We start from the raw sequence: 25410 nt of genomic DNA, 5'->3' as shown, positions 1-25410 counted from the left end.
TGGCCTTTTTTGTGGGACCATTGGCCGTAAAACAATAAGGGTATCTGGAATTAGTGAAGAGGGATGGGTTATGCTTTTGAAAGTGCGTCTCTTGGACCGCTACTACTTGTGCTTTTAGCTTGTGAAAATAATTTAGAGCTACCTTTCTTTTATAAGGGGAGTTTAAGCCCTTTGCATTAATAGATGCTATGTAAACCATGGCGGGTATAAAAGACAACTAGTGCATCGCTGAGGAAATCGGAAGTATAAATTGCTATACCTGATGTATTAGGGAGTATAAAGGCGACAAAAGGGGGAAACATGGGGGAAGTAAAACAATAAGTAAATACAAAACTAAGTTGATCTCCCTTGAGATCCTAGCCAGTCGCCATGTCAAGGCAGCTGTGTACATAGAGTAAAGGGGGTAGTGGCATAACTTCTACTATATCTCAGTAAATTAGCATAACTCTAACGAGAGTTATACCTATGAGGGCTTAAACCGACAATATCTGGAGCACAAAATAACATGTATAGGTAACTAACAGACCTTCAAATCTTGACTGAGAAAAATGACAAAAGTCCCATAACGTGGTAGATGATTCAATATTAAGCAAGACATACAATTTCACATAAACGCACATTTAAAGAGTGAGGGACGAAAGTGCATAACAAACAGGTAACAGTTAGAGCAAGACAACCAGCAGAGCTTACCCCCTACCCGAGCACAGACCAGTCCTGCTGAAGCCTGTGGCTGGGGGAGTCAGCTGAGATGGGGTCGGTAATGTTCCACGACTGTAGCAGCCTCAGACCATCTTCAACAGAATTAATAGAGACAATGGAGCCTTCACGGGTCACTAACAATTTAGTACCAGCTTTCTGTAGAGTGACTGTAATAGGCTTCAATGACCTGCGTTTCAGGAGCGTCGCGGCGGATAAGTCCTCAAAGAGCTGAATATCCCCGAGGGATGTAGCCATGTCAGAGGTTGGTCTGGCAGCTTTAAGCAGATCTTCCTTTGTTTGAAAGTAGTGCATCTGCAATAAGACATCACGAGGGGCATTATCGGGAGCCGCCCTGGCTTTAGGCAAACGATGAAATCGGTCGATGAGCAGGGTTGCGGTAGAAGACTGCGGTAAAAGCCCCTTGAAGACTTTCATAGCGTAGTCATGTAAGCTACTATTCGACACTGATTCAGGGATGCCACACAGCTTTATGTTATTACGCCGCGATCTATCTTCCAAATCCGTTACTTTGTCGCGTAATGCTCGGACCTCCGCCTCAAGTTCATTATGGGAATCGAGCAGGCAATTGTGCGACCCCACCACCTCCTTCATCTTAGTCTCCAGATGGTTAGTGCGACCACCCAAGTCATCAATCGAATGTTGGCAGGCTTGTAGAGTGGCACGGAATTCAGCAGTGACGTCATCTTTAAATTGGGCTAGGAGTAACTTCATTGTGCCCACAGTCAGGGCGTCGCCATCTCCCATGGAAACCTCAGTGGAGCAAGGGGCAGGTGAGGCAACCGGCGTTGCCATGGGGGACGGGAGATGAGAGGTCGTGGGAGAAGTGGGGGGACCACGTCTTTAGGTCTTGGTTGTTGAGAGGGCGGTTTGAAGAAGGAGATTTGCGAGTTCGGCTTTCGGGTCTTGGAGCGTCTGAACAGCATGTCAAATAGGCTAACAAGTTATGGGGGGGATCCGCTTGTAGAAAGTTACACAACAAAAGGCCCCGCTTTCATAAGTGAGACTGAGGCATCCCTCTACTTCTGGGAGAAGGTGGGAGGAGTCATACATGCTAAATTAGCATAGATAGAAGTTTTAGCACTTGGAGGAGACCCATATTAGGGTCCCAAATGTAGGGCCCGTCCTACTTTTTCAAGCTGAACCTGCCGCAGCAAGTGCCCCTAGTGGAGAACAGGGTAGTCCCTGCAGCACCACAGCAGGGGCTCTGGGTCTCTGGGTAGGGGAGAGGCAGATCTAACAGTGATAAACCCCAGAGAGATCAGTGGCAGAGTACTGCAGAACTTTAAATTTAAACATGTCCCAGTACAAAGCAGTCACAGCAATGAGTACAGAAATGGCTGCATCAGGAAGGAGATGACCAGGGCCTGCAGCAGGAGAGAAGGGCCGGGTATGGAGCAACCAGCAACCCCCCAGGTTCAGGGAATGAAACCCTTGCCACAGCCAATATTCTCACTGAGCCTATGTAGCCCAGACTGGGGAGAGTGAGGGGTGTCTGCCCCACTCAATATGGCCACCCCCCACTGCTTCCTGCGCCTGGTAGGCGAGGATGGAAGGGCGCTTCACTCTGTGGGTACTTGGGTGAATGGGGGCTAAGTAGTGCCGCTCCCCATTGCCCGCTATCTGGGGTGAAGTGTGTGGCGGGGGGAACAGCAAGGAGGCGCAGCCGCAGCAGCTCCCGGCAACCAAGATGGCCGCCGCGACCTCAGTACAGGACCGGAGGCGGCCTCCACAGATCTTCCTACCGTGTAGGTGGGGGGGCTGAGCCCCTGGAGAGGTATGGCAGTCCTGGGGGGTCCCTCCGGTCCAATAATCCGGGTTCGGCCGCCGCGTCCGAGCTGTCCCGTCGCGATCGCTACCCCGGATCACCGGCGGCGGTGCAGTAAAATCGAGGCCCCGGCTCCTAGGTGAACTAGGCCGCAATCCGAAGAGACCTCTATAAGAGGTCTCCCGACTCCGCGACCATTCCCACTCTGTCCCCCGGTAGTCTGGGGTGCCGATATGGGAACTAGGGTGTAGAGGTTTGTCCAGGGAGGAACATTGAGGCACTTTTTGGAGCAAGTGTGCAGGAGCTCTGCAGACGCACTTCCTCCCTCTTCCCCGAACAGGCCACGCCCCCATGAATCTTTTTTTTATCAGTTACTTCTTGAATAATTAAACCTTGGTATAATGCGGGTCAGCAAATTCAAAAGATGTAATGACAGTAGTTCAATTTCCTTTAATGATTTCTATATTTAAGCAAGCATTAAAGTACTTGATCACAATTTTGATTTAAATATGCTGTGACATCAACATGGTGCCCCTTAAATTGGTATTCATTTCAAATGTCATCTGCAGTTTATACATGTTTCCAACATAAATTCAACACAATCTTATTAGAAGTGAAACTAGCATTATTATTACATAATGTTGGAGTAATGTCCTATTCCTTCTAGGTTTGTTAGAGACAGCTACAGGGGGTGAGACCACATTCAGGATCCATCACCACTCCCCAGAGCCATCTTAGCGTATGGGCTTAATGTGCAGTGGTACAAGGGCCCCCCAATTCTAGGAGCCTTTGAGCAGGGGCAGATTGGGCTGTCTTCTGAGTCTTCTGAGCTTCTTGGGTGACAGTAGAGAATATCAGAGCGGCCAGACAGCATTCTCTTCCTGCTTTCAAGCCTCAAGTCATACAATGAATGGCTGTCTACATGCTGATTGGGGATGTCTGGAGCTAGCTATCAATCAGAGTGCTGACAGTCATTTATTGTATGGAAGCAAGTGGAGAGATGGTGTGGCACTGCAGGAGGGTCATGTTATGATTTGTTTTAAAATAAAATTCCCGTTAATTTGTGGGTAGTGGCCCCAGTGCATTGCTTTGCCCAGGGCCTACAATACTTTTAAGATGGCCCAACCACACCCCTCAAAAAAGTAAACAATGTTAAATATTACTCAAAGCAAGGAGGGACAGTTGTCAGCCTGAAGAGCTGGCCAAGGCCACCATTGGGCCTACCCAAACAGTCCCATTTATGGGTAATTAGTTCCCCTTCTACCTTGGCATCTGTGATTCCTGCTTTGGTCATGAAGAGTGTATTTGTAGTCAGTAGCGTCACTAGGCAGGTGCGGGGGGTGCGGCCCGCACCAGGTGTCACCAGTTAGTGGGGTGACACCAACATCAGCTGTGCTGCCACACCTGCCGCCGCTTCCATGCAGAAGGAAGAGCGCATCTCTCCTTCCCCTCACTATCCGCCGCCGTCGCTTTAGAAGGGAGGGGAGGAGAGCACTCAGCACAGGGCGCATATTTCCTAGTCCTTCCCCTTCACTATGTCTTTGCCTGTCTGGGCCTTCAGCCAATCAGAGCTTGCAGGCCGGCTCCTGATTGGCTGCGGGACCATGAGCCAATCAGAGCTTGCGGGCCGGCAACCAATCAAGAGGCAGCCCGCGAGATATAATTGGCTGACAGGGAAAGACTCATAAACACAGTGAGGGGGATGGAGATTTGCGCCCTGCGCTGAGCGATCCCCTACCCTTCGAAGCAGTGCGGCGGCAGCAGGAGACAAATGACAACAGGAGGGGCATGTACTGTGCTCTCTCCCGCCCCCCCTCCCCAGCAGCAGATGGAGACAGCAACAATGGTGAGTTGCTGGTGGGAAATTCTGGCACTGTGGGGCATATGTGTTTCTGGCACTGTGGGGACATATGTGTTTCTGGCACTGTGGGGGGCATATGTGTATTTGGCACTGTGGGGGATTATCTGGCACTGTGGGGGCATATGTGTCTCTGGCACTGTGGGGGCTTATGTGTGTCTAGCACTGTGGGGGCACTGTGGGGGCATATGTTTAATGGGCATCATGGTATGGGGCGTAATGGGCATAACGGTGTGGGGAGCATTGGGTAATTGCCATCACAGTGTGGGGTGTAATGGGCATCAAGGTGTGCGGCATAATGTGTAATTAGCATCACAGAGTGCGGTGTATTGTGTAATTAGCATCGCAATGTGTGTGTAACTGGCATCACGCCTCCGTGTGTGTGCACAAGCATCCACTCCGTCTTTCAGAAAGTGTGTGTGTGGGGGGGGGGGGGTGAGACCATGAGTTTCTACACTGGGTGACACCAATTCTAGTGATGCCACTGATTGTAGTGTGCATTTAATCAATGTATATTGTGTGTTGCATGTATGTGTTGCATATATATTTGGTGCATGTATGTGTGTTGCATGTATGTGCGCATGTTTTGTTCTGTCTTTTTTATCCGCAGCATATAGTTTAAAATTTGCTTAGTTTTGGCTTTTGTGGTCAGAGTTAGCTCTGCAACCATAGTTCACCTTGCCTTCCTCAGAGGAAAGAAAATCTTCTGTAGCTAATTAATTAGCCGTGCTAGGCTCCTTACTGCAGACAAGTCACAGTTGATCCTCAGCAATTGCAACCATGAGTTGATCACATGTTTTCTACCCAGGAGCTGATAGATCAGTATTCATGTTCATACATGCAATGCATTCTCACCTTGCTCCTGTATTTTTCAGTTTATTATAAGACCCTCTGTGTGTGACCTCTGCTTGTGGATCCATCCTTTGACCTATGTCTGCATTTTTGAATCTTGCTTACTGTATATTATTGACCATTGCTTCAATCTTCAGCCTGCCCAGACCGTTGCCTGCCATTTGATCATTCTTCATACTAAATTACTTTAAACCTTGCCTATTACTTAACTATTCTCCTTGTAGTTTGCCCTGTCCCATTGGTCTGGGTGTTTCCTCATGTGCTCCATCTCCTGCTACTATCTGCAACACTATACTACAGGACATTTAAGTGATAGTGAATTCTGTAGCTCGGCGAAAGGCGGTTGCTATCAGTAAAGACTATCCTGAACCATTCTGTACAGTAGGTTCCATACTAAATAATATTAGCACCTCCATAGGGGGTTATTCTGGTTCACTCGCAAAGACAAATTCACTCTCTAATGGACAAAACCATATGCACTGCAGGTGGGGCTGATGTAACATGTGCAGAGAGAGTTAGATTTGGGTGGGGTTTGTACTTCAAACTGATATCTATTGCAGTGTAAAAATAAAGCAGCCAGTATTTACCTTGCACAGAAACAAAATAACTCACCCAAATCTAACTCTCTCTGCACATGTTACATGAGACCTCCCTGCAGTGCACATGGTTCTGTCCATTAGAGAGTAAATTTGCCTTTGCTTGTGCAAGCAGATAGCCAAAGCTGAGCTTTGATTCATGCCCCTAAACAGCTGCTCTTCACCAGTGGATGTACAGTATTTTGCTTATCATTGGGATTATTATATGACAATGCTCATTGTGTATCATCAGCTGAAGCTAGACATCAAAACAAATCCATTGAACAATTCTGTGCTGAGTTTTTCAGGTGGGCCATTGATATTAATTGCAATGATCTTACTCTCTGCACCCAATATAAAACAAAATTAAACTACTGTATCTAATTAAACATAATTTGGTACAGTATCTTGCTCCCACTACTCTGGATGCTTTGATAATGTTGGCCATTCAATTACAGTAGATCACCAAGTGCAGAATATTAGTTACAGCTAATATAAACATAGGACTTCTCTGTCCACAGAGAAAGTGGAACCAATAGAGATACAGTAGGTCATTTCAATTTGTCTCTTGAGGAAAGGAACCAGTAGTCATTTTGTCTCTGGTTGCCCATGGGAACAGGGACATGCAAGGACCAAGGAGACAGAAGGATGGCATCCATAGGTTTAGTCCATTCTTCAAGTAATTCCTTTCAAGCGTCAATCAATATTGAATATCTTCAGTCTGTAATCAGTGCCCTGCACTCACATTTTTTCCAACACATTTGGTGCCTTTCGTACCCATGGTTACTACTATTACAGTCTCAGCTCTTGATGGGTTGCCACTTGAAGGATGTCTTATCCAATTTGAAATCAAGAATTTGCATTTTTCTGTTGGTAGTGTCCTTAAATAATTTATTTTGTGGTCTTCCTGTAGGTGGGAAATTTGCATTTTAGAACTGCTCTTACTGGTGTGAAAGGGATTCCTTGTTGCCCCCCACTTCCCCCACTACTACCTAAGGTTTGGGGAAAATATTTCCCTACCCAATATCCCATGATTCCCACTAAGGTCTGTAATACAATAAAGACTGGCTATCCATGCAGAGAACCTATGAGACTGCGGACATGTTCTCCATTCGGCGATACCTGCTCCACAGCTATATCGCTCATACCCATCTGTATTCTCTCATAGTGTATTTGGGAGTCTGCCACTCTTGCCTGACTGGTGGTTTCTCCTTGTCCTCCTTGCATGCCCTTTTCTTTAAACAACTACATGCCATTTATCTCCTAACTCCGGCACGCAGTTTGTAGTGTCCTGGATTGGAACAAATACCATCTGTGTCTCCTTTTCTGAATGCCCCACTTCAGCATTAACTGGACTCCTGCTTCCTGCTTGTTCTATTGGGCATGAGTGTGGAAGTTTCTTTTGTGCTGATTTTTTTATCTGAACCCAGTGAGAACCAGGTGAAGTGAAGCTGAACTGCCCAGAGTCTTCCTTGGTCCTGCTCCCTGATCTTACAAACTCTCCATGGTGTCTTCAGTGGCTTTCTGTTGTGATCGGACCAGATATTTGTTGCTGAAGACCAACCTTCCATTGAAATAACCTGCCTTTTGCAGACCTGTGGCCGGGATTGCTTGGCTACCCTGTCCTAACAAACTTATTCTTCTTCCTTTGCCCCTTTCTCCATCAGGGTATTTTGCTATCGAGCCCTTCCTCTTTAATACTTAGTTTCCCTACATTATAAGGTTTTAGTTTGTCTTTAATTTTCATAACCAAAGATTATCTATATGCTGTGTAAAGTATTGCACAACACTCCCACCTTGTGGTTGTATATGGTAATTTACTAGTTTAATTGTGCAATGTTGTGCCTAACATATATTTGTTCCTTGTTATAAAGTGTATTGAACTTCTACTTATTTATAGGGATGTGCACCAGCCACTTTTAGGCTAGTATTTAATGCTCCTGATTCACCGTTTTTTTCGGTGAATCGGGCTGTTTTCACTCCTTGCGGTGAATATTTTTCACTGAAAATATGATTCACCCTATTCAATGTTCACTGTTCGACGAAAGCGAACAGTGAATGCCGGACAGTTCTCCATTTCGCTGGTGTATTTCAATGGGGTTTTCACTGGGATTCGCCGAGAGTGTATTCAATGCTCAAATGAACTGCATTCTCCATTGATTTTCGCCATGATTCAGAAGAGTGGTCAGCGTTACCTTAGTTTATATTGTATTGTGTGGTCAGGTGCGAGCCAAGCCGCCCCTTGTGCAGTTTCAAGTGCTAAAATCAGGTTTTGGCTGGTGGCAGTGTACCTCAAAGAAAGGACCCAAGTGTCCAAAGTGAACCCCAGTCACAGCCGGAGCTGCTCAGATTGACATATCGGAGCAGGCGACCGGTGGGTCCGTGACATTTCTCTTTGCAGGGAATTTTACATGCGTCATCTTTTTTAGGTGAACTGGAATGTGATCTTTTAAAAGAAAGCGTTTTTTTTTTTTTTTTGGTGTCAAAAAATCAGGGCAAGCTATTTTTATTCATGTGCTTGCAGCACATGAATATATTTTTAATTATTATTTTATTTTTTAAACTTTTTTTTTTTACACATTCGCCAGCAGGGGGCAGGAGCCGGGAGCCGCTCATTAATATTCATTTATTCACTGCACACTGGTCCCGATCATTATATATGCACGATCGGGACCAGTGAGTGTAGCGGCTCCCTAGCACAGCCCCCTGCCAGCTCTGGGGGACTCTCCCTGTGTCCCCGACAGCCCTCCTTCACCCCCACAGTGTCCGGCGCAGGCAGGGAGGCTTCCATCTCCCTGCCTGCAGCCATCCCCCAGCTCCCCGGCGGGGGGGGGGGGGGGTTAAAATTCGCCGCCAGGGGCAGAGAGCCCCTGACGCGTTGAATAGGGCGAACGGGCGGATGCGCAGCGAATCGCCCTGCAGGGAGAATTGCGGCGAAAGTGCAGCGAATCCTACACAGGATTTGCTGCCGCCCACTAGAATGCCCATTGAATACCTACCTTAGTGTGTCATGAAACGTGTTTTGGATCTGTATCTCCGGCAGTGATTTGGATCTGGATCTTTTCCAAAACACCACCCTTCAGGGTTTCGTGTTTTGGATCTGTATTTAAAAAAAAAAAAAAAAAACACATAAAAATCGCAAAAATTGCAGAATTTTGGGTTTTTCTTTTTTTTGCACCTATGCTATTATTAACCTCAATAACATTAATTTCCACTCATTTGCAGTCTATCCTGAACACCTCACACCTCACAATGTTGAATTTAATCCAAAAGGTTGCACCAAGGTAGCTGGATGACTATGTTAAGTGACACAACTAGGAGGCACAAATACTGTACGTGGCCCATCTGCAGCGGCAGACAGGATGGTAGTTTGAAAAACTAGGCGACAAAGAACACATAATGCCAACAAAAAAGAGGTACAAGGTGGAATTGTCCTCCCTTCCACCCACCCTTATGTTGCATAAATAGAACATGCACACTGTCTTTAACAAACCAATCATTTCAACGACAGGGTCTGCCACATGACTGTGGCTGAAATGATTGGTTTGTTTGGGCCCCACAAAAAAAGAAACAAAACATATCTCCCTGTACAAACCGGCTGTACAGAGGCAAGATTTCGTCCTCATCCTCCATTTCCTCACCCCCTTCAGTACTTACATTCTCATTCTCACAGACTATCAATTCATCACTGCTTGAATCCACCATCTTAAGTCTCTGGAGGAAATTGCTGGTCTTCATTGAGGAATGATTTTGATGAACATCATCACATCATCACATTTTGATGAACATCATCTTCTCCACATTTTGTAGAAGCAACCTTCTACGTTGCTCGCTGACCAGGTTCCTGGCTGCACAAAACACTCTTTCGGAGTACACACTGGAGGGGGGACAACTCAGGTAAAATAGAACCAGTTTGTGCAGGGGTCTCCAAACTGCCTTTTTATCCTGCCAGTACAGGTATGGACTGTCTGACTTGTTTACTTGGATGCTGTCCCTAAATTAATCCTCCACCATTTTTTCAATGGTGACAGCATCATATGCAGTGACAGTAGACGTGTCAGAAATCTTTGTCAGGTCATTCAGTCCAGACCAGATGCCCAAACTCCCTCCTGCCTGCCCTGCAGCACCGCCAGTGGGTCGGGTAGGAAATTTTAGCTGTTTCCTCGCAGTCCCAGGTGTGGGAAAAAATGAAGGAGGAGCTGTTGCCGTATCACATTCCACTCCAGATGACAGTCTCCTAACCAGCAGGTCTTAGCATCGCTGTAGACTTGTGTCCGCCCAAAACAGAGACACAACATATGCTTTAAACCGAGGATCAAGCATGGTGGCCAGAATGTATTCCTCTGACTTTAATAGACTGACCACCCTTGTATTCTGACAAAGCATATGAAGGTCTTCATCCACAAGAGCTACATGCTTTGTGGAATCGCAATGCTTTCGCTCCTTTTTCACTTTCTCCAGCTCCTTCTGAAACAAAGGGAGTTTGATAGTGAGCGCTGATTACAATATTCCACACTGCAGCTGCACCAAAAGGGGAAATTACCAAACCCCTTAAAGGACCAGTACAAGAAAAAAAGAAGAAATAAGTGCAGCGCTGCGTTGAATATTCATATAATAAAATACTTTTATTAAAAAATGATAACAATTTTATGGCCAACAATGACAGACAAGACTTACAACATTTAAAAACTTGATTAGTCCATTCCCATCTCAACCAACTGGTTAGTTAATATTTGTTAGATGCATGCAAAAAAGGAAAAAAAATTATATGAATGGAAATATTCCTAATAGGTTAGGATTTAGAAACAGTACTTGCTATGCACATGCAGAATTAGAGTATACTCATAATCGTCTCCAGTTTTGGGGCATAGATGGAGCAATCTTTATGGCTTTTGAAGAACACGCTGTTTTCTCCGACCTTGGTGTTGATGTTATTTTACCTGGTCATATCCAAGAACCAGCGCTTCGTGTCTGTCGCCAAATAGTATCCCCTCTGACCTCTCTACGCGTTTCTCCGCCTCGTTTGCACGTCTCAGCGGCTTCCTCAGGAGTGGTGTAGTTTGCAGACATTCACTTCCGCCTTTTTATGGCGGATTACGGGCCGTCTGCGCATGCGCCCGCACTGCGGGTCAAGCCTCGATTCCGTTTACTGCAGCCTTACGCTATGCAGCTTCCGGCTGTGACGTCGCGGTGACTATCACTCGCGTGGCGCGCCTCTCTTACGTCTGGCTGCCGGTTGTCATGGCGATCAATTTGTTTGTAATCCTCTGTACGATTTTTACGTCCGGCTATGTTATCTTCCTGCCGGTTGTCATGGTAAAGGATTTATTTGTATTCCGCTGCATATTCGTCACAGACCAGTATATTGTCCAATGTATATGGGAATATAAAACACAGACGTATTTAGACCACCGATCGATTTGATTCAAGATGGGGAATTCACATATAACATATAACAAATAACATATATTTAAAAAATACAATAAAATAATCATAATTAGTAACTTTTTCTCAAATAAAATAATAGAGCGAGATATGTCCTAAAAAACACTAGGTAACTTATTGGACGGCGATTTTTTTCCAATAAGTTACCTAGTGTTTTTTAGGACATATCTCGCTCTATTATTTTATTTGAGAAAAAGTTACTAATTATGATTATTTTATTGTATTTTTTAAATATATGTTATTTGTTATATGTTATATGTGAATTCCTCATCTTGAATCAAATCGATCGGTGGTCTAAATACGTCTGTGTTTTATATTCCCATATACATTGGACAATATACTGGTCTGTGACGAATATGCAGCGGAATACAAATAAATCCTTTACCATGACAACCGGCAGGAAGATAACATAGCCGGACGTAAAAATCGTACAGAGGATTACAAACAAATTGATCGCCATGACAACCGGCAGCCAGACGTAAGAGAGGCGCGCCACGCGAGTGATAGTCACCGCGACGTCACAGCCGGAAGCTGCATAGCGTAAGGCTGCAGTAAACGGAATCGAGGCTTGACCTGCAGTGCGGGCGCATGCGCAGACGGCCCGTAATCCGCCATAAAAAGGCGGAAGTGAATGTCTGCAAACTACACCACTCCTGAGGAAGCCGCTGAGACGTGCAAACGAGGCGGAGAAACGCGTAGAGAGGTCAGAGGGGATACTATTTGGCGACAGACACGAAGCGCTGGTTCTTGGATATGACCAGGTAAAATAACATCAACACCAAGGTCGGAGAAAACAGCGTGTTCTTCAAAAGCCATAAAGATTGCTCCATCTATGCCCCAAAACTGGAGACGATTATGAGTATACTCTAATTCTGCATGTGCACAGCAAGTACTGTTTCTAAATCCTAACCTATTAGGAATATTTCCATTCATATAATTTTTTTCCTTTTTTGCATGCATCTAACAAATATTAACTAACCAGTTGGTTGAGATGGGAATGGACTAATCAAGTTTTTAAATGTTGTAAGTCTTGTCTGTCATTGTTGGCCATAAAATTGTTATCATTTTTTAATAAAAGTATTTTATTATATGAATATTCAACGCAGCGCTGCACTTATTTCTTCTTTTTTTCCTTCTGAAACAGCCTGATCAGGGGAATGACCTGGCGGTGTTGGAACTGACTTCACATGTGGCAAGTTCAAACAACTGGAAAACCTTGCACAACACGGAAATCTCCACTGCGCTTGAGTCAGGTGCAACCTTGCTCCTTTGCCTATGTCGTAGGTGGCTGTGTAGGCTTGAATGGCCTTTTGCTGCTCCTCCATCCTCTGCAGCATATAGAGGGTGGAGTTCCAGCATGTGACAACCTCTTGTTTGAGGTGATGGCAGGGCAGGTTGAGGAGTTTTTGATGGCTCTTCAGTCTTAGGCAGGCAGTGGCAGAATGGCAAAACTGTCCCACAATTTTGCGGGCACCGCAAGCATTTCCTGCATGCTCCTGTCACTGTTGAGGAAATTATTGCAGCGTTACATAAGCTACATATAGTGACACAGTTGTTGTCCAGATATGAATAAAAATAGTTCCTGACCAAAGAGGTGGATTTTTTGGTCTTCTGCCCAGGCACAGCGACAGCTTTTTGCATCCCACATACAACAATTGTCTTGCCCAGTGCCTCATTTAAGCAAACCACATCACCATGACACAAATATGACACAGATGACACAAAGGTATGCAACAGGGTAGACACACCAGGAGGGGTAAAACAAATGATTGATGATCTAGGTAGTTTGGTGGAATGGTCAAGAGCGTGGCAACTACAGTTTAATGCCAAAAAATGCAAAATCATGCACTTGGGTCTCAAAAACCCAAAGACTAAATATAGTATAAATGGCACTATAATGGAAACTACTGAGGAAGATAGGGATCTACAGTAGGCAGGGGCATAACTAGATATTCGTAGGCCCCATAGCAAAGGTCGTAAGGGCCCCCTATTTAGCAGCTGATGGTGATAAATGTCTGTAAAACATATTACTTAGACAGTAAAGATGGGCCCCCTTCAGCTCTGGGCCCCATAGCAGCTGCACCCCTTGCACCTACGGTAGTTACGCCCTTGACAGTAGGTGTCACTTTTCTATGTTTCTATGTTTCTACCATCTGCAGCATTCTCTTCGTCTCCTCATCAGCTTCCTCCTCAGCCCCAGCCTCAATATCAATATCAATATCCTCCTCCTGGTGTACAACATTAACACCTTCAATCTCAAAATCAGGAACTGGACTGCGGGTGATTCTTCCAGCATATGCAGAGGGAGTGCTGCAAATGGGGGAAAGAGTCACCTCTTCCCGTACAGTGATGGGAAGGTCAGGCATTGCAAACACCAACACCCTTGGACTCTCCTTGGGGATTTGTGATACCATATATTTAGAAGGCACAGTTGTTTGCTGTGTTTTTGATGACAGCTTAACTCCCTTAAAATTTCTAGCTGGGGGGGAGGACATCGTTGTGTGAAGCTGAACATAGGCAAGGGCCTTAGCTGTTCCTTACCATTCAGTGTCGTAAATGGCAAATTGGCAAGCCTACATTTCTCCTTAAACGATTTACATTTATTTATTTGGTACTTGTTTAGTTTCACGGCGGCAGATGCGATATTGCATGCGACGCATGCGATTTCATCCGATTTTGTACCTGTTCATAACCCCACTATCCACTATGCATGGAGTTGATTTTATATAGTGTGGCGAGCCACCGAGCCCGAAGCACAGCGAGCGTAGCGAGCCCCGTGAGAGGACGTGGATTACTTTACATGTATTCCGTGGCCCCTTGCGGAGCTCGCTGCGCTGGCCATGGATTACATGTAAAGTAATCGCCAAGCTTCGGGCTTGGTGGCTTGCTCCGCTCGCCACACTATATAAAATAAACTCCATGCACAGTGAATAGTGGGGTTATGAACAGGTACAAAATCAGGTGAAATCGCATGCGATCGCATTTACTAAAAATGTAACTTGAAAAAATTAAATAAATGTAAATCTTTGAGGAGAAATGTAGGCTTGCCAATATGCCATTTTGGATTTTACAAGCCCTCTACAATGACATTGGGCATTAGCTTTGGCAGACAATGTTGCTAGCATTTCATGTTCTATGTCAGCCCTGGCCAACCTGTGGATCTTCACATTTTCTGAAACTACAAGTTCCAGCATGCTGCATTTTTACTCAAAGGCATTGCTAAAACTCCAGCAAAGAATACTGGGACTCGTAGTTTCACAACACCTGGAGAGCCACAGGTTGGCCAGGCCTGTTCTATGTCATGACTAGTGGTAGCAGCTTCAGCACTAGGAGGAAGTGGTTCACAATTTTATCCTCCAAATTTTTGTTCTCCATTATTTTATGGAGTTATAATAATATGTGGCGGATTAAAAAATATCCCTTTTATTTTTTTTAGACTGTACACTGGAATTAACGTCAGTACCACTGGATTTATACAACTGTCCCACTGGACTTAACGGCAGTACAGGACTTAACGGCATTAACACTGGACTTATACGTCTGTCCCACTTGACTTCAAGGCAGTACTACTGGACTTATACGGCTGTCCCACTGGACTTAATGGCAGTACTAGACTTAACGGCAGTAACTCTGGCCTTAACTGGAGTAGTGGACTTAACAGCAGTACCAGTGGACTTATATGGCTATCCCACTGGACTTAACAGCAGTTCTGGACTTACCGGCAGTACCACTGGATTTAGCGGCAGTACCACTGGACTTAACAGCAGTTCTGGACATACTGGCAGTACCACTGGACTTAACGGCAGTACCAATGGACTTATACAGCTGTCCCACTGGACTTAACGGCAGTGCTGGACCTAAGGCAATAACACTGGACTTATACGGCTGTCCCATTGGAATTAACGGCAGTCCTGGACTTAACAGCTGTAACACTGGAGTTATATGGCTGTCTCACTGATCTTAATGGCAGTACTGGACTTAACGGTAGTAACACTGGACCAGGGCCGGTGCTAGGGTATTCGGTGCCCTCCTGCAAACTATAAATTTGTGCCCCCCCCCCATGCTGAACAAAAGGGGTGAGGTCTCACTAGGAAGTGTTATGGCCTGACAATAGTACCCCCATTTCACAATCTCATTTACATTACACTGCATGCAGCGTGACGAGAAACAGGAGAAGCCGGGCAGCTGCTGAGCACCCACTCAGACGCTGCCCGGCATTAGACTACGCATGTGCAGTCTAATCCCGAAATACCGGTATTGAAATCCCAGCGTTTTGGGGGCCAAATCCCGGGATCCCGCCAATCCCGGAATTGGCCACCCTACTCCCAACATGACCCTCTCCAGGTGGGACACAATGCTCTATTCCTTTGCTTCCCTCTTAATGTATGATTACCATCACCTGTGTTGAACTGGTTAATTGATAAGAAAGGCGCTTCAACACAGGTGCTGGCAATCATACATTAAGAGGGAAGTGCAATAGAGCATTGTGTCCCTCCTGGAGAGGGTCATGTTGTGAGGTATGATGTTGGGAGGTATGTGTAAGCTAGCTGCAATACATTCCTGATACAAGTTATAAGGGCATAATGGGACCTGTAGTTCCCCTGCCCTGCCTGTCAGACCTTCATGCAGTTCAGGTCATACATGCATGATCTCTGGGCTGGCTGCATTCAACACAGGAGAGTTTAACTGTCTGACAAGCATAGGAGCCAAGCAGGGAATTAGGCATGTACAGTAATTACTGGGGAGAGACAGACCACCCAGCCCAGCCTAGCCCCGTTATACTTACAATTCCTAGCCCTGGCTGAAACGTTCCTCCTAGCCTCCTGAACAGCTCCTCTGAGTTCAGTGCACCAGTGAGTGGCTGACAGCTTGCAGCATGTTGTCCAAGCTGACTAGCGCCATCTGCTGGCCTGGCTGGCTGACTATTTGAACTTCTACAGCATACCTGTATAGTAATTGCCCGGCCGCTCTGCTGAACTGTGCAGCACTAGCTGGGCGCACGCACCACTCCACTTCTGTTTCACGCTGCCAGCGCTAACAGGAGCAGCGGCAGCCAGCAACAATAGCTGTCCAGGAAGGCAGCTGAATAGCAAAGCGGGGATGGCGCCTCTCCAGCACAGCGCCTCCCTGCTTTGCATCTGCTGCTGAGTGGCTAGTACTGGCCCTGCACTGGACTAAGCGGCAGTACTGGACTTAACGGCAGTACCACTGGACTTATAAGGCTGTCCCACCGCACTTTAAAGCAGTTCTGGACTTACTGGCAGTAACACTGGACATAATGGCAGTAACACTGACTTACTGTATACGGCTGTCCCACTGGACTTAACGGCAGTACTTAACGGGACACAGAATGATGACATTTTGCCTGAGTTTGTGCTTGGGGGAGGGCGGGAATCCCCGAACTGCGCTCGGATCCGGGCCCATCGGACACACTCATCTCTATTGTAAATTGCATTTATTTTAAAGCACAACTATGCTGATTTTGCCATTTAGAATATTGGCACTTTTGAGCCTGTCACACATATTACTGAAAATAATTGATTTTTGCAAGCCGTACATTACTTTTTTTTCTAAATGTTTTCTGTTTTTATATGTTTTTGACATAGAATACAGCTGCTGTGATTTGGCTAATAATATTGCAACTGTGATTGTATTTGTGCACTGCACTGACCTCTGGTGGTAATATGGAATAAAAAGAAAGAATGCAATGTAAAATAAAATTATATAAAAAAACAACACAGCATATCTTTTTGCAAACTTGCAACTAACTGTCCATTTGGGGTGGGCAATAAGCAATCATTCATCTTCTGTTGAACTACAAATCCCAGCATGCCTCTTCACAGTTTTAGCATATGCTGCATGCTCTGCTAGCAAACATGTGGAAGGGCATGCTAAGTTGTCCTACAGCAGCTGGGGTGGAAAGTATTACTTTCTACCTATGATAGACCATAGAGATCATAGCAGAATGTTGTTAGACTGTATGTTAGTCGAGTGCTGGTATTGTGAGTGTAATGAGAGTCATGCACATCATGAAAGTCTAACGACTGCAGTGGCAGCTCCAAATATGGGTGCAGTCCAAAATCCAAAAGGGCACTCACACCAACTTCCCCCTCTAACCCTGGCCGGGACTCAGCATGGCCATCAGGGATTAATAATTATCGATGATTTATGGTCAGTTTAGTATAGTTTTGTCCTTAATGGAGGGGAAGAACCAAATTGTTCCCCACCATTGATGGCACAGCATAACCGAATAGTTGTTTTTTTACCCCTCAAGGTGCTGGGACACGGAGCATAGCCCCACCTCCAACACCCATGAAGCCCCTTCCCCAGATTCTGATTGGCCCATGGGCCAATCAGCCACAGAAATTAGATGACCATCGATAGTAAAACCATCAATGCTTCCATTGGCAATGGCAAATGCACTGGTGGCCATCCCTGGCCGGTACGCACATGCAGTTTGTGTTGCTCCCCTATGTGACTTTTGGAATGTGATAAAGCCCCACATCTTGTGTCACCACTGCATGTGATTATGCTACATTGACAGGTGGTGTTTCAATCAAGCAAGAAGCAGTGAGACAAACAATCACACTACAGTACATGTGAACATGAGCTCTTTACTCTCTCGGCACTCTACTGAGCTTAATTTGGCCAGCCACCATTTACTCAGTGGGGAAATATATGCCAAGTGTAGCCCACCCTTACAGAGCTAAGCATACACAACAAAAGTGGAAGCAATGTGTAGATATATACACATATTAAGGTACAAAAATAACAGTGGAATTTAAAAAAAGAACGGGGAAAATTATTGCCCAACTTAAATTGTCCATTGGTCTAAGACACAAAGTGCCTGGAAGCATTTGGTCTAGCGACATTTGCCTTTAATCTGCCTCAAATTGGTACAATTTATCTCTGGACACAATTGTTATAAATTACACAGTGGAGGCTCCCCACATACACATTCCCCCTTCAATACAAGGACTTAAGTGGGTAAGAGCATTGGAGCTATAGTTTGATGACATTTGACCTCTGGATAAATTTTGAGCGATATTTAAAAAGTTGATTCTTATTTTATTTATCATGTTATATCTATTCACAAATTAATTGTTTTAAAATGTGTCTTTTTATTAATTAAATATATTGATATATTAAGTGCGCTCTCTCTTTTTAGTTGAATTTTAAAAAAAGTCTGTCCTGAGCAGTATACAAGCCCCAGGCACAGCACATACTGTAGCCTTACCTGCTGGGCTACAATGGATAGCTGAGCTCACTGTGTGCACTGCTGTATGAGCATCTTCTTCGCAAAATACTATGTTCTGTTATTATTATTACTACTTTCTGTTCCGGATGTTTAGGGTTCAATTCAGCTTTGGGACATACTGTACATTATATTTTTCTTAAGAATGTATTTGTGATTGCTAGTCATGATGGTGCTTTTGAATAGTTATTTATATATTTTTAAGGTACTTGTGTAGTTTCATGGCGGCAGCCTAAGCTAAGCCCAATGGCTGCCTAGCGTAGTCAGTGTAGTGTCTCTATGGCAGCCCTGCATAGTTAGCATAGTCAGTGTAGTGTTCCCGCGGCAGCCCTAGTCACCATACTGTCAGGCAGCATAGTCATCGAACTGTCCCCGCGGGCTGCAGCTCTGTCCCCGGAGTCCCTGGCAAACCTACAGAGCGCCTCTCACACAGCCAGATCCTCTGCGCTGGTAGACGCCGGCAGAGAGGCGATCATGCAAGCGCCGGCGGAGAGGCACTCTATCCGCCTGAGATGTAGTGTAGTGTGTGTCTCAGTAATTCTTGCGGCAGGGAGATGGGGTTAGGGGTTCGGTAGCACGTGGTCTCGTGCACAATGGGGGTTGCGGGCACAAGTGCGTCTCATACACAATAAAGGACGCATTTGCCAGTGCTCTATGTTAAATACTGGCAAATGCCTCCTTTTCAAACCCCCACTATCCACGCCAACCCGAAGCGTGGCGAGTGCAGCGAGCACCATGAGGGAACGCGTTACACGTCCTCCCGACCTGTTCATACCCCCCACTATCCACGTCAGCGTGGAGTTGATTTTATAAAGTGTGGTGAGCGTAGCGAGCCACCGAACCCAAAGCATGGTGATCGCAGCAAGCCCAATGAGGGGACGCGGATTACTTCACATATATTTTGCGGCCCCTCGCGGGGGTCGCTGAACTCGCCAAGCTTCGGGCTCGGTGGCTTGCTACGCTCGCCACACCTTATAAACGTGGATAGTGGTGGTATTAACAGGTTGGGAGGACACGTAACGCGTCCCCTCGCGGGACTCGCTGCGCTCACCATGCTTCGGGCTGGCATGGATAGTGGGGGTGTTTGAAAAAAACATTCAAAGCTGGTATATCATACATCTGAAACAGTAATGTATTAACTGGTAACTGGATTTTAGTGAACAATAAAGAAGAAAAAGCAATGAACAATGTACAATAATACCAAATAACAAGTCAAAGAAACTATAAAAACAGTCATTCTTCACTTTCTGCATTGCCTTGCAGTTGATGTTGAAGCAGCTGCATTTGTGTCGCATGATTTGTCAGCTGTTCGGATCAGAGTTAGTGCATGTAAAATGCACAGGAAAGCTCTCTCTGCTCCAAGTGTTTTGCGCCAAATAAACTCCTGCAGGTAATAGTCAAGGTATTGGCGGGCAGTGCCCCTGTGTCTCTTGTTCCTCCACTTGCATGACCCCCAGAGCCTTTCAATGTTTTGGGTATGAACCCCAGTGTCTGTGTCCACAAAATTGTAGCGTTGGTTGACGTGCGCATAATGGTAACCAGCCTACTCAAGTTGTTGAGTGTTGTACGCGCGCCAACAGTCAGAGTATATAGTTGTACCTGGTTCAATATTCGTCTGGATGGCAGACATCAGGGTGCTGGCATCACGGCAGGCCACAGGTGTTAGGAAACATTCACTTGTCTCACGGGATATGCCACCAAACAGCCACTGCTGAGACAGGATGGGTCCAACATGATTTTTTAGCTGGACAAATAAACTTTCATCCCCCTCAACTATTTTACCAGGCACGCCAATCCGGCGTTGGGGCTGTGACATCAAATCCAGGGTACACGCCTTCCGCATAAGGTTGTTGTAAATAATGGTGGTTTTTTTTGGAAATCATGAGGTGGCGCTCACAAAATGTAATGCTTGTTAGCTCCTCTGCCCAAGAAAATATGAACCGTAGAAGGGTCATAAATGTCAGGTGACATCCTTGAAACCAATGAGCGGCCCGGAGACTAACCTTCTTGCTACAGCTTCTTATGTGGCAGCGCCACATTCGCTCCTTTATAGGATGCCCGTTGACACAGATCTGTGTCTCTGGCAGCAAGCAATGGAGTTGTAAAAACTACACCGACTCCTCCTTCGTCTGCGGCAGGTTAAAGATGGTTAATGCTTCGGCAGCCATAACTGACTAAATTAAATTAGTGGTGACAGAATGCTGACTGACTACGCTAACTACGTAAGCTCCAGGTAGCCACGCTATGGTACTCTGATTCTGACAGGGGTGCTAACTACTTAAGCGGCCATGGGAACACTATGCTGATTCTGACAGGGAAACTGACTACGCTAACTACACTGGACGTGGGAACACTGACTACGTAACTGCCGCCGTGCTAACTACTTAAGCGGCCGCGGGAACACTATGCTGATTCTGACAGGGACGCTGACTACGCTAACTACGCTGGCCACGGGAACACTACGCTGATTCTGAGATGAATGCTATCTATAAAAAAACCAACAACACAGATTGAGTAACTGGACTGTTCATAGTTTGTTATCCACTTTAATATGCCTATATAACTCATCAGCACACAATATGCAATATCAACATCAGCACACACTTCATTTCCAATAAATTTGAATTGTCATAAGAATCCCCAAATGACCCTACTTGTCATATAATGTCCCCCTCCCATTCTTTTAGGTCACCAATAACCTAAATAACTCACATGTACTCCAACACTTCCCTACAATCCACACAACCTTATCAACATGGATCCTAAATACCCAGGGCCAGCGCCACCACTAGGCAGCTTTAGGCATTTGCACTGGAGGGCAGAAGTTAGAAGCAGGAGGTCCCCCTCTGGATGGAGGTGAGCGACAACTCTCACCCGGTGAGCACCAGGCATGGATGGAAGTGAGCGAACTCTCCCCCGGCGCCCCCCGTGGAATGACGCGCCGCATCACCCGGCACCCAACTCAAAGTGCTTCACCATTGTCTTTACAGCTCGAAATACAAAACAAGCTTAACAGTGGATGTCAGTGAAATGCTTGAGTAAATAAGTACGTCTTATAAACATTACTCTAAATGTATATACAGTACTTACATGTTAGCATAGTTGCATTACATAAAAAAAATACAAAACTGCTATTGACAGTTATTTAGAACTCTGAAAGAAGCATTTAACAACTTTATAGGCCAGATTTACTAAGCCTTGGAGAGTGTTAAAGTGGATTGAGAGATAAACTACGAACCAATGAGCTCATAAATTTAATTTCAAACACAGTCTGTAGCAGGCAGTTAGGATCTGATTTGACCAGTAATTTATCTCTCTCCAAGTCTTGATACAACGTCCTCTATATGATATACCTTAAAACAGGAAGGGCGGGATGTACTAAAAAAAAATCTGGCGTAACCCCATAGAAGCCTATGGGCTTCTATTTGCAGCACTGCTGTGTGACGGATCCTGTATAAAGAGTGGATGTCCAGAAGGGGGGACAAAGGGAGAACAAAACAGGTTTTTGGGGCACGCTTATTACAAATAGAAAGATGTAGTAAGTAAAATGATTAGATTAATATATAGCTTTTAATAGGTTTCACTTAAAATAAATATGCGCGTCAGATCGGCGGCGTCAAGAATATGAGGATTGCAGACAAATTGATAGTATGTCAATTCTACAAAACAAATGATAAGCAATAATATAATTATTTACTATAATAGTAAGTCACGATCACTATTGATTGGCGAAGATTTTTTCACCTAGGGGACCACCCCCAATTTGGTCGAACGTCTGAAAATTAAGTCGGTAACATACAATACAGTATAATGCAAATGGGTATTACTGATAGATAGGTACCTGCTACCAGTTTTGAAGGATAGCGGGAGAATAAGGATAGAACAATGGTCTTTCCTGAGGTACCTGATGTTGTGCGGTCACCTGTTACTGATACGACACCAGATATTCCCCATCAGTCCCCCAATGGGTACTGATCTGGCCAATAACTGTTTAGCTGCTGAGATCAGACGAGATCAGGCGGCTCAGTAATGTATGGTCGTATACTCTATCTGGCGGAACAACACAGGGATGACATGTTGGACCGACAGTCACTTCTGCTTTCCAGGGACAGCAAGAGACCACAACCTGTTACATGAAGTATTGCAGGATGGGTCTAGTCTGACTGTGGATGAGAGAGTGATGAGTAGAAGAAGTGACAGATACTGAGATTATTGCAATAACCAGGTCCTTTTACTATCCTCCATCATATAATAATATCAGATGGGGGTTGAGAGTGATAACCTGGTAGTGCTCAGCTCAAGAAATAGAAGACCGAAAAGTTGGTATGGAGAAAGGTAAGAGATGGGGGCCTTTGGTAGAGGGATGAATGTGCCCCCCCCCCCCCCCTATTCGGTAGGTCTAACTGGTGACATGAAGGAATTACATGAACACCAGAGTAGATTTGGGGGTTGTGTGGTACATTTCTGTGTTGAGTCAGTCACAGAGGGACAGTAAAATAAATCCCAGTCCCAGAGCAAGTGCACTGATGGTGACAGAAATACAGTGACAATTAACACAGAAAATGGATTTAGAATAAATTATATGACCGAAGTTATCCTGTGCATTTAAAATTTCCTGCGTGGGATACTCTGTTCAAGCATCAAATAAAGTAATTACTGCTGTGCTAGTATTTACTGGATATAGGAAGCATCCATGGAAAACAGTGATACAATTAGGAATGGTTTGGCACAAATGCGTCTCAGGCTGCAATGCGAGTGGACTTTGAGATGTCCATTGAGATTTGTGAGCATAGACATAGATATCACTCTGCTAGTTAAATGAACGTTTAAGTGGGCACACAGGTGAGGGAACTGAAAAAGGTGTCCCTTTTATCGTGTGCTGTTTACAACCAAGTAATCGCTCAGCTAATTAAACAAAAGGTTAAGTATGCACACAGGTGAGGGAACTGCAATAGGTGTCCCTTTTAACGTGTGCTGTTTACACCCAAGTAGTATGGTATGGATCCCAACATTGGTTGTATGCAGGTATTATAACAGGTAACAATGCTGGTAATAGAGAGATCGTACTAATACCAAAGATAACAGTAAGTAAGGGCACTGGAGAAGGTGATAAATGGATATCGACAGCGCAGCATTTCGTGAGGAGAGGGTATCCACAAAGGGAGAAAGCCTGTGTGGAGACTGGAGTGGGTATGGATGTGGGGTACCTGGCGGGTCAGAGCCCGCTGGCTCTTGTCCGGTCTGCCCAATGTTTTCCGGCTGCGGAAGGATTTCACTCAGGGCAGGCGGGAAGGCGTCGTTCGGGCGCTATAACAGCATGGAAGCTGTACAGCTGCCGTCGGATGATCCGTCTGCGGCGTCTATGGAGGACGGAGTTCCCAAGTGAGGGGTGACGTCAGGGGGTGGTCCCGAGGTTCACTATCATTATTGATGCATTGTTATAAATAAATAAATCTTTCAATCGATTCTCATCACTGGTGCGCTGTTTATCCCCTTCTTTTTCCAGTCCCGAGGTTCACGTCTGACACGTGTTTCGCTGGGGAGGCTTGATCACAGTGACGCTCCAACAGATATCCCTCCCAACATGCCCCGCAGCCGCCAGCTACACTGCACATGCATGGTTGGACTTTCCGTTAGAAACATGGAAGTCCAGGCAGTGGCAGGGATAGCAAAGGGCAGATCTTATTGGGAGAGCTGTCCTTTGGGTTGCTCATCACATTTGTTAGTATATATTAGAGATGAGCGCCGGGGCCAAAGATTTGGATTTGGATTAGCTGCCGGGATTTGGATTTGGCTTTGTCAAGTGGCGGTGAATAGTTTGGATTTGGATTTGGTCAAAAACACCAAAATCACGTAATTTTTCTGGGGAATCCGGACTGCTCATCTCTAGTACATATGCAATGAGCATCGGCACGATGGGCAGCAGGATGTACCACCGCTGGCTGATTCAAAGTTGCTCCCAAGCAAATGCATACATCTACAGATGATTTCAAGCAGTACACATCTCATTTGTATCAATTCTGACTCAATGGACCCAACAAGGTGGTAACACGGCATTCACATGCAGACAAGTAGTCAGAATTGTTTTTAGTAAGTGTTGTGTTTATGCAGAGTTCCTGGATCTAATCTTCCAGAAAAATAGTACTGCAGAGATCCATCTGATGTCAGATACATCTGTTGCACCAGGTAAAGGCCGGATACACGTTTCTGCTGTTTGAACAAGTGTATGGATAGGGGAATTGCAGTAGCATAATGCTTACAGGTAATTATCTGCATTTGTATCTGTGCAGGTGTTATGAGTGCAATACAGTTATGCGTGCAACTCTAAATCAGCCTCACAGTTGACAGCATTTCAAGACATTTTTCTGGGTTCTCCCTTTAAATGCTACTTTCTTTTCCAAACATCTTTAAATTTAAAACCATAAAAGTGAATCAGTTACTCCTACTGTCTGTGTTTACTAGTGATTGTAATTACCATAGCATATACATGAGAAATACATAATGCAGCCAGAAAACCAATCAGGAACATTGTATATGCTTTAACACTAATCGCTATATTTGTAAATAATAATAAATATATTTAAATTTTAAGCTAATACCCAGACCTTTTCTCATTATATTATTCACACGCAGCAATGTAGTTAAAAGAAAAATGAATACATACTGTACAGTATACTTTGATCAAGCCATAGTAAGCACATATACACTATAATAATTATATTTTAGTATGTTGTAGTTATTACGCTAATTATAATTTTCTAATTAATATGCCATAAATAAAACAACCGTCTTACCTTTGGTAAAAGTCTTGGATCAGTGTGAAGGAGGCATCCCGGCATTGTGATGTTTCTCTAGAAAACAGGTATTGCTTTAAGGATAGCAGCATTAAAAAAAACCTATTTTAATTTAAAATGCATTTACTTTGGTGCCACTAAAAATT

At 45.0% G+C, this 25410-nt stretch overlaps 1 long non-coding RNA gene across 1 annotated transcript in view; it reads right to left on the bottom strand.

The window, feature by feature from the left end:
- Positions 1–25410, bottom strand: part of LOC146079477 (uncharacterized) — a 30670-nt gene that overhangs the window by 5068 nt on the left and 192 nt on the right. Inside the window, exon 2 of the long non-coding RNA XR_014474553.1 lies at positions 25265–25321. This is a non-coding gene — a long non-coding RNA (uncharacterized LOC146079477). The remainder of the gene's footprint in view (positions 1–25264; positions 25322–25410) is intronic.

This window comes from Crinia signifera, chromosome 5 (genome assembly GCF_055691185.1).
Source record: "Crinia signifera chromosome 5, ASM5569118v1, whole genome shotgun sequence".
In the NCBI taxonomy this organism is placed as follows: domain Eukaryota; kingdom Metazoa; phylum Chordata; class Amphibia; order Anura; family Myobatrachidae; genus Crinia; species Crinia signifera.
Note: the sequence above shows the minus strand (reverse complement) of the source record. Positions and strands in the feature narration are given on the sequence as shown.